The sequence below is a fragment of the Pelophylax lessonae genome (genome assembly GCF_965119305.1).
Source record: "Pelophylax lessonae genome assembly, chromosome: 4".
Lineage (NCBI taxonomy): Eukaryota > Metazoa > Chordata > Amphibia > Anura > Ranidae > Pelophylax > Pelophylax lessonae.
Genome location: NC_138771.1, coordinates 308001197 through 308017441, shown reverse-complemented (window position 1 = coordinate 308017441; position 16245 = coordinate 308001197).

Here is a 16245-nt window from a genome sequence, read left to right as displayed (position 1 = left end):
TCTCCTTCTCCCCAGCCACCCAGGGGCCCTCTCTTTCTCCCTCAGCCACCCAGGGGCTCTCTCTTTCTCCCCTAGCCACCAATGGACCCTCTTCTTTTCCCCCAGCCACCCAGGGGCCCTCTCATTTTCCCCTAGCCACCCAGGGGCCCTCTCTTTTTCCTCTAGCCACCCAGGGTCCCTCTCCTCCTTCTCCTCCAGCCACCCAGGGTCCCTCTCCTCCTCCAGCCACCCAGGGGCCCTCTCCTTCTTCCCCAGCCATCCAGGGGCCCTCTCCTACTTCCCCAGCCACACAGGGGCTCTCTCCTTCTCCCCCAGCCACTCAGGGACCATCTCCTTCTCCCCCAGCCACCCAGGGGCCATCTCCTTCTCCCCCAGCCACCCAGGGGCCCTCTCCTCCTCCCCCAGCCACCTATTGGCCCTCTCCTTCTCCCGCAGCCACCCAGGGGCCCTATCCTCCCCCAGCCACCCAGGGGCCCTCTCCTTCTCCCCAGCCACCAAGAGGCCCTCTCCTTCTCCCCCAGCCACCCAGGGGCCCACTTCTTCTCCCCCAGCCACCCAGGGGCCATCTTCTTCTCCCCCAGCCAACCGGGGGCCATCTCCTTCTCCCTCAGCCACCCAGGGGCCATCTCCTTCTCCCCCAGCCACCCAGGGGCCCGCTCCGCCTCCCCCAGCCACCCAGGGGCCCTCTCCTTCTCCCCCCCACCCACCCAAAGGCCTTCTCCTTCTCCCCCAGCCACCCAGAGGCCCTCTTCTTCTCCATCAGCCACACAGGGGCCCACTCCTTCGACCTCAGCCACCCATGGGCCCTCTCCTTTTCCCCTAGCCACCAAGGAGCCCTCTCCTTCTCCCCCCAGCCACCCAGGGGCTCTCTCTTTCTCCCCTAGCCACCAATGGACCCTCTCCTTTTCCCCCAGCCACCCAGGGGCCCTCTACTTTTCCCCTAGCCACCCAGGTGCCTTCTCTTTTTCCTCTAGCCACCCATGGTCCCTCTCCTCCTCCTCCAGTCACCCAGGGTCCCTCTCCTCCTCCAGCCACCCAGGGTCCCTCTCCTCCTCCAGCCACCCAGGGTCCCTCTCCTCCTTCTCCTCCAGCCACCCAGGGGCCCTCTCCTTCTTCCCCAGCCACCCAGGGGCCCTCTCCTTCTCCCCCAGCCACTCAGGGACCATCTCCTTCTCCCCCAGCCACCCAGGGGCATTCTCCTTCTCCCCCAGCCACCCAGGGGCCATTCCTTCTCCCCCAGCCACCTAAGGACATTCTCCTCCTCCCCCAGCCACCCAGGGGCCCTCTCCTTCTCCCCCAGCCACCTAGTGGCCCTCTCCTTCTCCCGCAGCCACCCAGGGTCCCTCTCCTTCTCCTCCAGCCACCCAGGGGCCCTCTCCTCCCCCAGCCACCCAGGGGCCCTCTCCTTCTCCCCAGCCACCCAGAGGCCCTCTCCTTCTCCCCCAGCCACCCAGGGGCCATCTTCTTCTCCCTCAGCCACCCAAGGGCCATCTCCTTCTCCCCCAGCCACCCAGGGGCAATCTCCTTCTTCCCCAGCCACCCAGGGGCCATCTCCTTCTCCCCCAGCCACCCAGGGGCCATCTCCTTCTCCCCCAGCCACCCAGGGGCCATCTCCTTCTCCCCCAGCCACCCAGGGGCCATCTCCTTCTCCCCCAGCCACCCAGGGGCCATCTCCTCCTCCCTCAGCCACCCAGGGGCCCTCTCCTTCTCCCTAAGCCACCCAGGGGCACTCTCCTTCTCCTTCAGCCACCCAGGGGCCCTCTCCTTTTCCACTAGCCACCCAGGGGCCCTCTCCTTTTTCCCTAGCCACCCAGGGACCCTCTCCTTTTCCCCTAGCCACCCAGGGACCCTTTCCTTCTCTTCCAGCCACCCTCTCCTGCCCAGGCCACCCAGGGCATTCTTCTTCTTCTCCTCCTCCTCTACCAACCATTCTAAGACTCTTTCAACTTCCCTGGGACTACTCACCCCCTTTGCGTAGTAGACACCACAAATCTATGACCAGCCTGCAGAGTGACAAGTTGGGGCCTGGTTACCTCTATGTTTCTGGGCCAGGGCAGAGCTCTCCTCCCAGAGCAACAACCAATGATAGTAGAGTGAGCTGACCGGGCAGTCACTTCCTACTGATGCAGGTACACGCCCACCAATTCCTCCACATTTTAGGATTACATGATCAGACAGCCAATCCCCAGGCAGAGAAGGCAGGGTAAGTGTCAGCGGACAACAGACACCTGGCAGCCACAGTGAAGGGACTGCAGCACACTGCTGCAACTTTTATATCCGAGGATTTAAAACAATCTTTTACTTGGGAGATTTCCCTGACCGCGCCCTTCTAAATGTTGTCGCTCCGCTATTGGCCGCAAGGCCCCTGTAGGTGCGAGGCCTTAGGCAACCACCTAATTTGCCTAATTAGAGAGCCGCCTATGGTGATCGCTTAGGAAGAGTCCAGGTTCCCTCTCTTCTGGCATCTTCCCCAACTCTCTAAAACATGCACTAGTCAGCCCCATACTTAAAAAGCCCTCACTGGACCCAACCGATCTGAACAACATACAGTACGTCCTATTTCCTTGCTCCCCTTTTTATCCAAACTCCTTGAATGTCTGGTCTACAACAGACTGTGTGACCACCTTGCCGAGAATAGCCTCCTTGATCCACTTCAGTCTGGATTTCGGCCTCAACACTCCACTGAAAGTGCTCTCCTAAAACTGACAAACGATCTACTAACGGCCAAAACCAATGGACACTATTCTGTACTCCTACTTCTGGACCTTTCTGCTGCCTTTAATACGGTTGACCATCCCCTTCTTCTCAAAAAACTCCACGCCTTTGGTCTCTGTGACTGTACTCTTCACAGGTTATCCTCCTATTTATCCAACCGCACCTTTAGCGTTACTTACAATTCTACTTCCTCCTCTCCTCTTCCCTTCTCTGTTGGGGTCCCCCAAGGCTCTGTTCTCGGACCCCTCCTATTTTCAATCTACACCTCCTCTCTGGGTCAGTTGATAGCCTCCCACGGCTTCCAATACCATCTCTACGCTGACGATACCCAAATCTATTTATCCACCCCTCAGTCTCCCCGCGTATCACTAATTTACTATCAGATATATCGGTCTGGATGTCTCACCACTTCCTCAAACTCAATCCATCCAAAACCGAGCTTATAATTTTTCCTCCGCCACGTGCTCCTTCCCCTGATCTCTCCGTCAATATCGATGGCATTTCTATCAGCACATCCCCGCATGCCAAGGTCCTAGGTGTTGTCCTGGACTCTGAACTCTCCTTCAAACCCCACATCCAATCGCTTTCCAAATCTTGCCGCCTCAGCCTCTGCAACATCTCCAAAATACGCCCCTTTCTAACCAAAGACACAACAAAACTCCTAGTTCTCTCCCTGGTCATCTCGCGCCTCGACTTCTGCAATTCCCTTCTCATTGGCATACCTCTACACAGGCTATCCCCCCTTCAATCCATCATGAATGCTGCCGCCAGACTCATCCACCTCACCAATCGCTCAGTGTCCGCTGCTCCTCTCTGTCAAGCCCTCCACTGGCTTCCGCTCAACCAACAAATTAAATTCAAAATACTAACATCATCTTACAAAGCCATCCACAGCTTAGCCCCCAACTACATCACTAGCCTCGTCTCAAAATACCAACCTAATCGCTCTCTTCGTTCCTCTCAAATCCTCCTGCTCTCTAGCCCCCTTGTCACCTCCTCCCACGCTCGCCTCCAGGACTTTTCCAGAGCCTCTCCAATCCTATGGAACTCCTTACCCTTATCTGTCCGATTATCTCCTACTCTATTAGCTTTTAGGCGATCTCTGAAAACCCTCCTTTTCAAAGAAGCCTATCCTACCAACCCCTAACAAATGTACCTCCATTTTCTCCATCAACTTATCCCCCGCGGTTATTACCTTTTGTTTCACTTGACCCTCCCTTCTAGATTGTAAGCTCTACCGAGCAGGGCCCTCTAGTTCCTCCTGTTTTGAACTGTACTGTAACTGTATTGTCTTCCCTCAAATTGTAAAGCGCTGCGCAAACTGTTGGCGCTATATAAATCCTGTATAATAATAATAATTACATGACTTTCTAATTTTTATTCTGTCGTTCGAAAATTTTCATAGCTTTAGTAAACTCTTATTTTTCAATATGAGACTAGCATTCAAAAAAATTGATGATCATTCATCTGAAAATCTCAACATGTGTACCAGACATACGTTGTCTGTCTTTTTGATCTGATGCGCTAAACTTTTTATCCAACCTCTAAATACTGTAACTGCATTTGTTATTTTTAAAAGCCAATATAAAGGAAAAGTAGAGGTCAAAAAAGTACTTGTGTTGTTAAGCCATCATTTTGTGCATATTAGATCTTTGTAGTCCAAGTAACCGGGCCATGGCAGGAACGTGCCCTTTGCCTACATAATGTGTGATAAAAGATGTCCCTCTTTGGTATGGCTAGAGGGATTATAAAGTAATGAATCATTTTAGATGAGTTTCTGGAACAGGAGGGGGGAATTTAAGAGAGCTTGTCCTGTGGTATTAGGTTTATAGCGTTTTTCTTCCAGCAAATTGTATGTATTGATGTTTCTTTGTCCTTGGTAATGTTGGAAACCATCCTGTATTTTAATTGTTATTACTTTGTTGTGATCATTTTGCTTTGTTTAAAAAAAAATGTATATATATATATATTAGTAACAAGGATTTATCTCTGTCTATCTACTGAACTCTAGGCAAACAACTAAATAGATCAAATATATATAAGGGATCTGTTTTCTCTACCAAAAGCTTTGCATTTCTGCCCATCAAAATCTAAGATTTACACAACCAAATTGCACAGTTCAACCTCTTTGGACTCGCTCACACAAGTAGTGCCCTCTAAAGAGTGAACTGCGGTGGATTGTTTTTCAGAGAGCATTTGCCAGGCGGTGAGGAGGCGGTGCCTTGTACCGCCTGATTTAGCCCTATAACTGCTACACCAGTGCACTGCAAGCATATTCATTGTTCGCAGTGGCAGCACCCATACCCATGCATTAGTCACTTTTAAGGGCAGCAACGGCTCCTGAAAGCAACATGCTGTTTATGCTGCGGCCGTGGCATGTAGAAGCCATGAGCATCTGCATTTCAGGGGTCATGCTGGCAGTCAGGGGGCTAAAAAACAGCGGCTCAACCACCTGGTTTTATTGTCCCATTGCTGCACATGTGAGAGTAGGCAAACTATGGTTTGTCACGGGATAACCTAAGTAACTGAATCTGGGTCAGGGTTATTAGAGGCCAGGGCTGGATGACTCATCCTAGCAGTTTTCTGGTGCCTCCCCCTGTTTCTAGAATGTTGGAGAACGCTCTGGAAAATAGTGGGAGGACGCTTGCAGGGGTTGCATTGAATGATTAGGGCCTTTAGCCAATCCCCAGATTGGGGGCCTGGCAGGGAACTAAAGAGCCTTTAAATAGATGTGAGCCATGCCAGCAGGGAAGTCGGGTGGGAAATGGAGAAGCAGTGCTAAGGAGAGGCTGTTGGTGGCCCTTGAGGGACCCCTGGCTGGTGGAGGGGGTTTACCTCAGGCTAAAGCTCGGGAGGCCTGGCCTAGAAGGATCCCACCACAGGAGACAGTTGGAGGGACCCTAATCGGAGAGGCAGCAGAGAGAGAAAGGAGTAGATCAGCAAGGTGCAGGGACAGACAAGAGGAGAGACTGACAGCTGTAGCAGTGCTCTCTTGAAGACAGCGGTGTGCCAAGCCTTCATCAAACCTTGCCCTGGGGAATCTCCATGTGCATGTCAGTCAGGAGGAAGAGAAAAGCAGCCAGGTGCAGCTGGTGGCAGCCAAGTGGGCCAGCATTTCCTGCAAGCACTGGAACAGGGATTAGTGGCCACAGGGAAACAGGATGAGATGTGATATGATATTTACTCCATTCTTGCTACTTTGCCAAGGGACTCAGAAATCCTGCCTGTAATGGGATTTCGCTGAACTACCAATAGACTGTTAGTTCCATCAGGAGTGAGCCAGCAGAAGCCGTACAAAGAGGAACCAATCTTGTGCAGGTGGAAGGAAGAAGCAGAGTCTGTAAATAGGAAGTGTCCCTGATTTGTTGTTGTTGTCACAATAGGTATCCTATAATTCCTTACCCTATCCAAGTTCTCATCCTCTAATAAAACTACAAAAACAAGCCAAAGACTCATATCTGTGTCCGGATGAAAAAAGGATATGCTGTGTGACTGACTGTGCATCAGTGGGGAACCTGACTTCAGCAACTCCTACGGGGGGTAGAGTTAATGTGAACAACACCTACAGTGAAAGGAGAAGAAGTAGACTGATAAGCTCACCTCTCTCAACCTGCTCTCTCCTCCAATCAGCATGTTTGTTGCCCTGCAGATAACTGTACTGCAAATCCCTGTACTACTTATCCCTTCCCCAGTAGGAATTATCTTGTACATGGACTGCAAGAGGCCCATACCAAGCCAAAGGCAGCTTCTTTCACTCTTTGCTTAACCACTTGCCGACCACCGCAAGTACATATACTGCGGCGGTCAGCCCCTCACAGGCAAAGTGACGTATGGGTACGTCACTAGCCTGTGAGGCTCTAGGGGGCGAGCGCGCGCCGCCGGAGGCGCGCTCCCGCTCGGTCACGGACCCCCCCGAGCGTGTGCCCGGCGGACCCGATGTCCGCCGGGCACTCGCGATCATCCGTTAGAGCGGGAGAAAGGCAGGCGGCTGATGTAAACAAGCCCCTGTGTATGAACAGTGATCATACGGTTCTACTATGTAGGACCGTTGATCACTGTTCCTACACCTCAAGCCACAGCCAATCACAGTTAGAATCACGCCCCTAGGGACACACACAACCCCTCCCTCTCAAAAAAAGTTAACCCCTTCACTGCCAGTGTCATTTTACAGTAACAGTGCATATGTATAGCACTGATTACTGCAGTAATGTCACTGGTAACCCCAAAAGTGTCAGAAATGTCAGTCAAGGGTCCGATCTGTCCGCCGCAATGTTGCAGTCCCGCAAAAAAAATCGCAGATCGCCGCCATTACGCGTTAAAAAAAAACAACAAAAATGACAAAAATCTTTCCCTTAGTTAGTAAACGCAATAACTTTTGCACAAACCAATCAAAATTAGCTTTTTGCGATTTTATTTACCAAAAATATGTAGCATAAAACAAATTGGCCTAAAAGGTTAAAAAATTTTGATTTTTACATTTTTTTGGGGAATTTCATATAAAAAAATGTGAAAAATATTGTTATTTTTACAAAATTGACGCTCTTTTTTTGTTTATAGCGCAAAAAGTAAAAATCGCACAGGTGATCAAATACCACCAAAGGAAAGCTCTGTTTGTGGGAAAAAAATGATGTCAAATTCGTTTAGGTACAGCGTCGCACGACCGTGCAATTGTCCGTTAAAGTCACGCAGTGCCGAATCGCAAAATAGGCCCTGGTCAGGAAGGGGGTAAAATCTTCCGGGGCTTAAGTGGTTAAAAAAATATATACATATATATCAATGCAGAGCTGTGATAATTGTTGCCTTTTACATCTGCCTCGAGTTACGTTTTAAAGTTGAATTCCAGTTATGGTTTTAAATGCATAGTTACATTTGACCAATGAAAGTATACATGTTCCATACCTGTGGTACCTCTGTGAAAGCAGGGAATCACTGTAGTAGTTGGCGCTACTACACTAATCTCTGCAGTCTTCCGGGTCCTGTGCTATGGTTCACATTCACAGAAGGCCTTGTATTTTTTCAATGAATACAAGACTGTCTCTGACTGAGCCAGGTGGAGATTACTGCCCCAACTTTCCACCTCTTCTGATTAGAGAACGCTTTGTATTTATTGAATAAAAGACAGCTGTGCCGAGTGAGTGACCCCCTGTGTTCATAATGCAGCCATTTTGGCACAGGACTCAGAAGACAGCAATGATCACCATAGTAGTACCAACTACTACAATGATTCTCTATTTCCACAGCGGTCCTGCAGCTACAGAATATGTAAACCTACATTGGTCCAAGCTGGACCAATATAACTATGTAATAAAAAGCCTTATCTGGAGTTCAGCTTTAATTAAGATGAGATATTAAAGAGATGAAATTGAGTACTTTTTCTGAGTTAAAGGTAAGAGGTTAAAATAAATAAAGACTATAAAAAGATGTCACTCCCACGCATATGCACGGCTCAGTGTACATTGCCATTGACTACCCGGGAGCAGCATTTATGACAGAAGAGACAACTAGGGTCTTTTATGCCATAAAAACTCTACTTGTCAATGGTTTTTTATTGTTGTCTTAAATCCCACTTGAAGCTTACCCCACAATCTGATTGCACAATCTCCTTTAAAGGTGTTGTAAAGACACAAGGTTTTTTACATTCATACATTCTATGCATGAAAATAGAAAACCTTCTATTTGCAGTAGCCCCCCTAGCCCCCCTAATACCTACCTGAGCCCCTCTCGATCCAGTGATGACCACGAGAGCCTTGCCCCTCTGGGGACTCACACTCCAGATAGGCTATTGGCAGCCTCTGTCAATGAAAGTCAGTAAGCCAATCCGGAGATGAAGGGGGCTGGCTGAACCGCGGCTCTGTTTGTGAATGGACACGCAGAGCAGCAGCTCGGCTTGGATGCCCCCGTAGCAAGCTTCTTGCTGTGGGAGCAACTGACAGAAGGGAGGAGCCAGGAGTGCCATTGTGGGACCCAAAAAGAGGAGAATACGGGCCACTCTGTGCAAAACCACTGTACACAGCAGGTAAGTATAACATTTATTATTTTAATTTAAAAAAAATTAAAGCTTTACAATCACTTTAAGCCCTGTGCACACGGACCGAATGCTAGCTGACATTTGGCGATTAAAAACAAACCTGGCCTACATTTGACCTGTGTGTTTGCCAGCCAGTCAAACTGTAGCCGGCCCTCTGTCGGAGGTGCGTGCTGAAAAACCAGCAGCCGACAAATTAATTGGTTGATGCTCATATTACATAGGCTTCATTTGCATGCGCACTGGTTATTCGATCAGGATTCCACTGCAGGTCCCCTTGAGGTTCATCATCCTTACAGGCGATTTGATCATTCCCATTGGGTAAGAGGCAAATCTCACTGGTGAAGGCTGGCATCTCATCTTGCGTGATTCCTTTGGTCTATTGTAACCTGGCTTAATCTTATTAATATCTGGTAAGAGGCGAGCTTTACTGGTGGAGGTTTTCTACACAGAGGATACCTTTATTAGGATTTCTCATTCACTTTGGCGTTTTTCTCTTCTGTTTTTGGTAAGAGGTGACACCAGCCGATTTAGGATTGCACTTCACCTATATGATTTTGCACATATTTCCACTTATTTCTGGTAAGGGGTACCTATAGGTGTCCCACCTAAGAGGAATTTTTCATTTTTTCTTTCTTTATTTCCTTTGATTGTTTTGAGTTTTTACACTGGTGGAGTTTCACACACTTATATCCAGTTTATCACTCACATTGGTGTTCAAGATATTTTACCATTTGTGTTGGGTTTTACGCTATTGCGTTTCTATTTTTTATCCAATACCCTTGAATCAACGCGAGATTATTGGTTCCAGTCTGCTATCAAGGGGACGAGATTAACCTAGAGAACCTGTCTTTTGATTTACCATTTCTGGTAAGCGTATGTCCATAGGGAGCCTGTCTGAACACTGTGATCCTAATACATATGGACTTTTATGGACTTTATTTTCCATCATTCAAACTAGCGCGACTTATTATATAGATTCTGTTTAGGGTGTGGTCACACTTGAAGTTGCTGCTGTTTTTCATTTCCATTAGCGCGGTTAATATTTTGTATAATCCAGCTCATATTACATAGTTTTGGTAAATCTAAAGTTGATTGTACAAATATTGCAGGGCCAGAATGAAAAGTGTATAGTGACCCTTACAGTTTACCTTTAGTGCCGGTTCACACTGAACCGGCACGACTTCGGGGGCGACCTGTGAAGTCGCGTGCACCGCGACTTTGGCGCGACCTGCACGGACTTCATAAAATTAATGTCTATGCAAGTCGCTCCAGGGCCGCCCCGAAGTAGCACAGGACCCTTTTTCTAAGTCGGAGCGACTTGTGTCGCTCCTATTAGAACCGGTCCTGTACTACACAATGGACCGCGACGGTGCGCGACTTGCCAGGCTGACCAAGTCGCCTGACAAGTCGTATTAGTGTGAACCGGCACTTACAGTAAGCATGTAACACTGGATCATTCCTAGCCTTTATCCATAAAAACCCCTCTTCTTGTGCATCAATTTCTTGTGGAGTGTTAGAGCTCCAAGAGTACGTGGAAATACTGGCACTGTATGAGCTGCAAATGTATTCTGTTGCCTTTACATCTAAAGTCGAAGAAAAATCCAGTTTATTCCTCCCAATCCAGTTCCCCCTTTCCCAGTGAGTACTAGGGATGTAACGATATCAAAATCTCACGGTACGATACAATTTCGATATTGACCTCACGGTACGATATTTATTGCGATATTGTGGAAAAGCTCATGGTATTGTTAAATAGCTCATGATAGTGTTTGTGATGATAATAGCGAAAAAATACCAACATTTATTCTGCTTTTGCCAGTCAACAGGCAATTTATTGTTGTATTTATGGATCCATGACAACATAAAACACTGATCACATAGTGCTTTTAAAGTGCAAGTTGTAGTCAGGAACATCAATATTCTGTATAGTAATATTTGGTTGCATAACTGATTCTTCTGTGCAATGTTCAAGTTAAGAAGCAGCTAGAACAATTGTAAACAAACAATAGGCAATTCCCTTTAAGTGCAAACAAAGATCAAGTTAAGTCAGGTTTAAATGTGCAAGGCAAATAAAGGCAGCCTTTTAAAACTGGCATTTAGGAACATAACTTAAACTTAAATAAAATAGTCAGTCAAAAAGCCTTTAAAAAAAACACTGACCTATCATTTAGCTTATGTTCACGTTTTTCATCAGAAAGATCAAAATATCTACATTGCAAGAAAAAAAAAAAACAGAAAAAAAAAATCCTTAAACTCTGGTCTATGTAGTTAACAATGATTTGTTCCGCGGGACTGTGTTTATTCCTCTTGCTTTTTGACGGACACCTGTCCTTTTAATATTGTAACCCAACCACGACGATATCGAGACACGACCACGACGATATCGAGACGACCACGACGGTACGATATCGCGATATCTTCGAGATCGTTACATCCCTAGTGAGTACCTCTACATTTGGGGAGCTTGAGGTCTCTCTTATCCCATTTTCTTCGATATTGTCTATTGTCTGGAAGTGGGTACCACTTATATGTGGATTATCTTAGGCATTCAATATTCTTTACTATCTTACTATCTTTACTAATCTAAAGTGCTGTGCTCATCAGATAGTGTTGATGCCATCCTTACATGGGCTATGGGTGATTTCTCCATCCTCAGAAGTTGTAAATTATCCATCCCAGTTGCCATTGCACAGGAAAATTTAGAAAGTCATAAGGTCATGGTTTCCTCTGTTTGCATTGAGCTACTGGTTTTCACAATGCAGGAAACATTCACCTCTTAAAAGGACATGCAGACAACATACATAAATTATTGCTCAAAAAGGGTCAGCACTCCACATAAATCCATGCTGAAGACTGGCAGGTTTCTAGTGCGCTATTGTACAATGGAAATCAACTAATAAGAAAACAGCAATAAACTTAGCTGCAGACAGCTATAACCTCTGGTGGTAGTTTGAGGTCACGGGGAAGATTTGTTTTGTAAATGACTTTTGACTTTGTCAACAGCTACTGTAGCTGTTTGTCTGCATTGCTGTTCAAACACTATTGCATATGGGAAAACAACAATCTAATGTATATGGAATAAATAAACGATGACTAAACTGAATAAGCTGTAGATTTCTAAAAATAAGAATTATAGAAATATTGTAGTTACTACTTTTTTAGAAGTTTTCCAACCGACAGTCTTAAATTCCTACTCTAGACTGATACGTCAAAATGGTTATTTAAGATTTAAATGGATTACAACATTGTGTTAAAGCTATAACTTCCAACCAGAATAAAAAGCCGTGCTTTGAATATGGTAAGTGAAGGTAAATTGACCTATTTAAAGTCACTTTCTGATGCAAGTGTCTCCTTGGTGAGGCGTACTTTCATAAAGATTATTAATTGCAGAGTCAAATGAGTAGCTGATATTAAACAACGTTCCCCAGCCACTACCTATGTCCCTTGAACAATGAGTAGAAAGGGTTATTACTCTATTAAAATAATTGACCTTCATAATTTGAGAGGCAGATAGATAATTGGAGCTGACATGCTTTTAATTCTTCTATTCATGTTCAGCCCCTTCTGGAGATGACATTCGCCTTCTTACATATCCAAACTCAACAATTTTGAATAGAGTTCACTAAATCCTTTAACATGTATCTATAGGCATAACATTTGCGAGTGAGGCCGGCCATACACAGTTCGAATCTTGGCCGGTTCAGCAGGAACCAGCCGAGATACGAGCCGTTATTGGGCAGGCTGAATGTACAACTAGCCTGCCGGATTCTCTTGTGATTATCACTAGCGGGTGCTATAGCCGCTAGTGATAATTACTGTCTTCCCCTGGCAGGGATGGCTTCCCCTGCCTGCCCCCCTCCCCACCGGGAGAAGACAATTGCTGATTTCCCAGTCAGCACTGTCTGTGTTGATGAGGAATTTGTGTGAATTTCTTTCCTGCAGGAAAGAAATTTGCACCGTGTATGGACGACCTAAGTGGTGGTTAAAACCCAATAGTCTGTATCCCATTGAATTGAATTACCTTCAGAAACACAGCAGGAAGTAAGATGAAAAAAAAATAGGGCAAATCTACTCTTAGTTATTGCTGAAACAGGTGTCTTCATTGGAAGATTTCAACACCACCTTCTGTTCTGGTGACAACTATAAAATGTTAAATCTCCTATCACTTTTTCTCCCAGAGATAATAGTCTCAAGGACAAACCAAAAGGGTGCATCTCTCTAGCAAGGACATAGACAGCAATAATCTCTGTCATGTTTCTAACTAGGGATGGGCTCTGTGTTTGAGTCGAATGTAAGTTCGACTCGAACATAAGCTGTTCATGTGTTCGCAGAACACACCAAAAAATGGGGCGCTCCTTGCCCAATTTGTTTGCACTGTTAGAAACCTTCTCGCGCATATCGGGACTGCATGTGAACCAAGCAAAATCGCAGGCTATGAACATTACCCTTGAAGCACGGACAGTAACATTGCTTCAGAACACATTTAAATTTGTCTGGCACTCCGATTCCCTGCCTTACTTAGGTATCAATTTGACTCCTTCCCTGCACACATTATACTCCAAAAATTATCCGTCATTATTTGCCCGTTTGAAGGTGGACATGGAACGGTGGTCATTACACCCTCCCTCATGGTTTGGTCGACTGCACTCAGTCAAAATGAATGTCCTTCCGAGGGTGTTGTATTTGTTTCGCACGCTACCAGTTGCACTAAAGAGGTCGGAGGTGCTTCGATTTCAGAGCCAGGTTCTCGCATTTATCTGGGGGAATAAGAGACCCAGGGTGAACAAAAGAACGCTTTACACACCTAAAATCAGGGGCGGTCTGGGAGTGCCAGACTTGCTGAAATATTATTACGCTGCACAATTAGCCCAATTAGCGAAATTTCATACCCATCAACCCCCTGCAATCTGGATGAGAATGGAGGCTAGCTCCGTCTTGGACCGAGAGATCTCCAACATTATGTGGTTGCCACCCAGAGATCGCCCCCCTATTCTTTGCCCGGCCTTGTCTCACTCCCTAGCCCTCTGGGACCGATTGTCTAAATTGCATGGCTTTCGCTCCCCGCATGCTCCCCTGGCCCCGATCCTCAATAATAGCGGGTTCCCCCCGGGTCTCTCACCCAAATCGTTCCAGTGGTGGACAAACAAGGGACTACTCCGTATTGCAGACTTTTGTGACCATAGAGGTATTCTTAAGAAACAACAGTTGATTGATAAATATACGTTGCCTGCCTCGGAATATTTTAGGTTCACTCAAATTGATCATTTTCTGCGTTCTCTCTCTAACCTCTCTGACCTGACCACCATGACTTCTATGGAATTTTTGTGTCGCAAACACGACAAATTGCGGGGCTATATTTCAATGATTTACAATATGTTGACGGACTCTCCTCTGAAACTCCCATACATGGAGCGTTGGGAGGCAGACGTCCAGGAAACCATTGATTTGGCAGACTGGCATGCCATGGCTCAGGAGGCCTCCAGATCCCTAATTAACACCTCAATCATAGAAGCTAATTATAAGGTACTGCTGCGTTGGTACATGGTGCCGACCAGGATAGCATCCTTTGTGCCCGGGGCGTCTCCTCAGTGTTTCCGAGGCTGTGGCCAGGTTGGTTCTATGTTCCACATTTGGTGGCAATGCCCCAAAGTAAGACGTTTCTGGATCAGAGTGTATAACTCTATATACTCTCTTACACAGATAAACCTGACTAAGTCACCGCAGCAGGCCCTACTGGGCAGAAAGGTGGACACGGCAACCAGGGCGCAAAGGAAACTTATAACATTTATTTTTACAGCGGCCAAAATTACGATTGCTAGATCTTGGAGGTCTCCTGTCCTGCGGTTTGAGCAACTTAGACACAAACTATCCTGGATAATGCTGAATGAGAGGCTGTCGGCTCAACTGGATGATAAGATGCACATATTCGACAAAGTGTGGGAACCCTGGCTCAATTATCTTACTGGGAACGAATAAGTAGTCCGCTTGGGTCTGGAGGTGGGGGTCCGGTGGGTGGGGTTGGGTCCATTTCTTCCTCTTTCTCTCGCCTTTTCTTTCCATTTCTTCTTTCTTCTCCATTTCCTTTATCCGCTATATTTGTCTCTCAGCAGCCTTTTTCTTTTATTTTATTTTTTTGCTGAGGATTTCTCGGTGGTCATCGGCTGTGGTTTAATCTTCTAGGTTGGTTTCAGCCCAGCTATCTAGCAGTAGCCTATATGTTTATCAATTAGCGAAGGCTGATATTGTTTGTTGGAGTTCTGACGCATTGCGGGGGGACGTCTCTATATCTCCACGTGTGTGGGAGTCCTTGAGCCCTCACTTCGCAAGGTCTCCCTCCTGGGAAATAAGTTTCCTACTGTATTTTTATGCTTGTCTATCCCGGACTGTACTACCTGACCACTGGGACTGTTATACGGTTTCGTACCGTTTTTCAATTATTGCTGTTTTGTTATAACACACGTTTGTATGCTGAAAACTTTCAATAAAAATCATTGAAAAGAAAAATGGGGCGCTCGACGGGAAGTTCTCCTGCCGATGAGCACCCCATAATGCACTGCGCTGTTGCAGTGCATTGATTGCTGATGATTGGCCAAAGCATGCACCTGACCTGTATGCTTTGGCCAATCACAGCACAATGTCCTGTCAGAGCCATAATTGGCCAAAGGCAGGGTGCATTTGGCCAATCATGGCTCAGGGGCTAAGTCCACGCCCCACGTTATATAAGGCTGCTGCTTACATGGTTAGCCATATATAGTGTATGTAAAAAATATATATATACAAAAGTCCAGTTGGAAATAGTAAAAGAAGGAAAGAGTCCTTTTCTTGCAGGTGATGGAAAAAGGAGACCCAAAGCAGATTTGGTGAAGAATTCTATTCTATGTGCTTTCCTCTATGCTCACAACTCCCACCACCAAGCAATCTTTGCCTCTCACCTTATAACACTGACCCTACGGGGTCAAACAGCATAAGTCCTCTATCGTGAGACACAACTTCCCAGGTAGTCAACAGGCAGACCCAGCGGGGTCAATCTGTATATCACCTTCATTGACCAAATGTACAATTCTGGAGTGCCTCCCATCAGTGTAACGGTCTTGCCATGTTCACTTGAGTACTTTGACTTAATTCTGCTGCACTTCTTTAAAGAGTCTCCACAGTGAGAGCACATGAATTCTAATGGATAGATGGAGGACCATCCGGGATTGTACATTTGGTCAAAGGAGGTGATATGCTGTTTGACCCCATAGGGTCGGTGTTATAAGGTGAGAGGCAAAGATTGCTTGGTGGTTGGAGTTGTGAGCACCGAGGAAAGCACATATTGGTGGCTACCATTGATTGTTTGTAGGACTGCGCTGCACTATACTATTACATTTATACAGGAGGTTTTTTGAGGTTGCCCTTGAGTGTCCAGCCGCTAGTCTACATTTTTAGTATAATTTTAAGTTCAGCGCTGAATAGTCATTTATTTTATATATAGTGTATAATAATAGAGGTTAGGCAGGTAG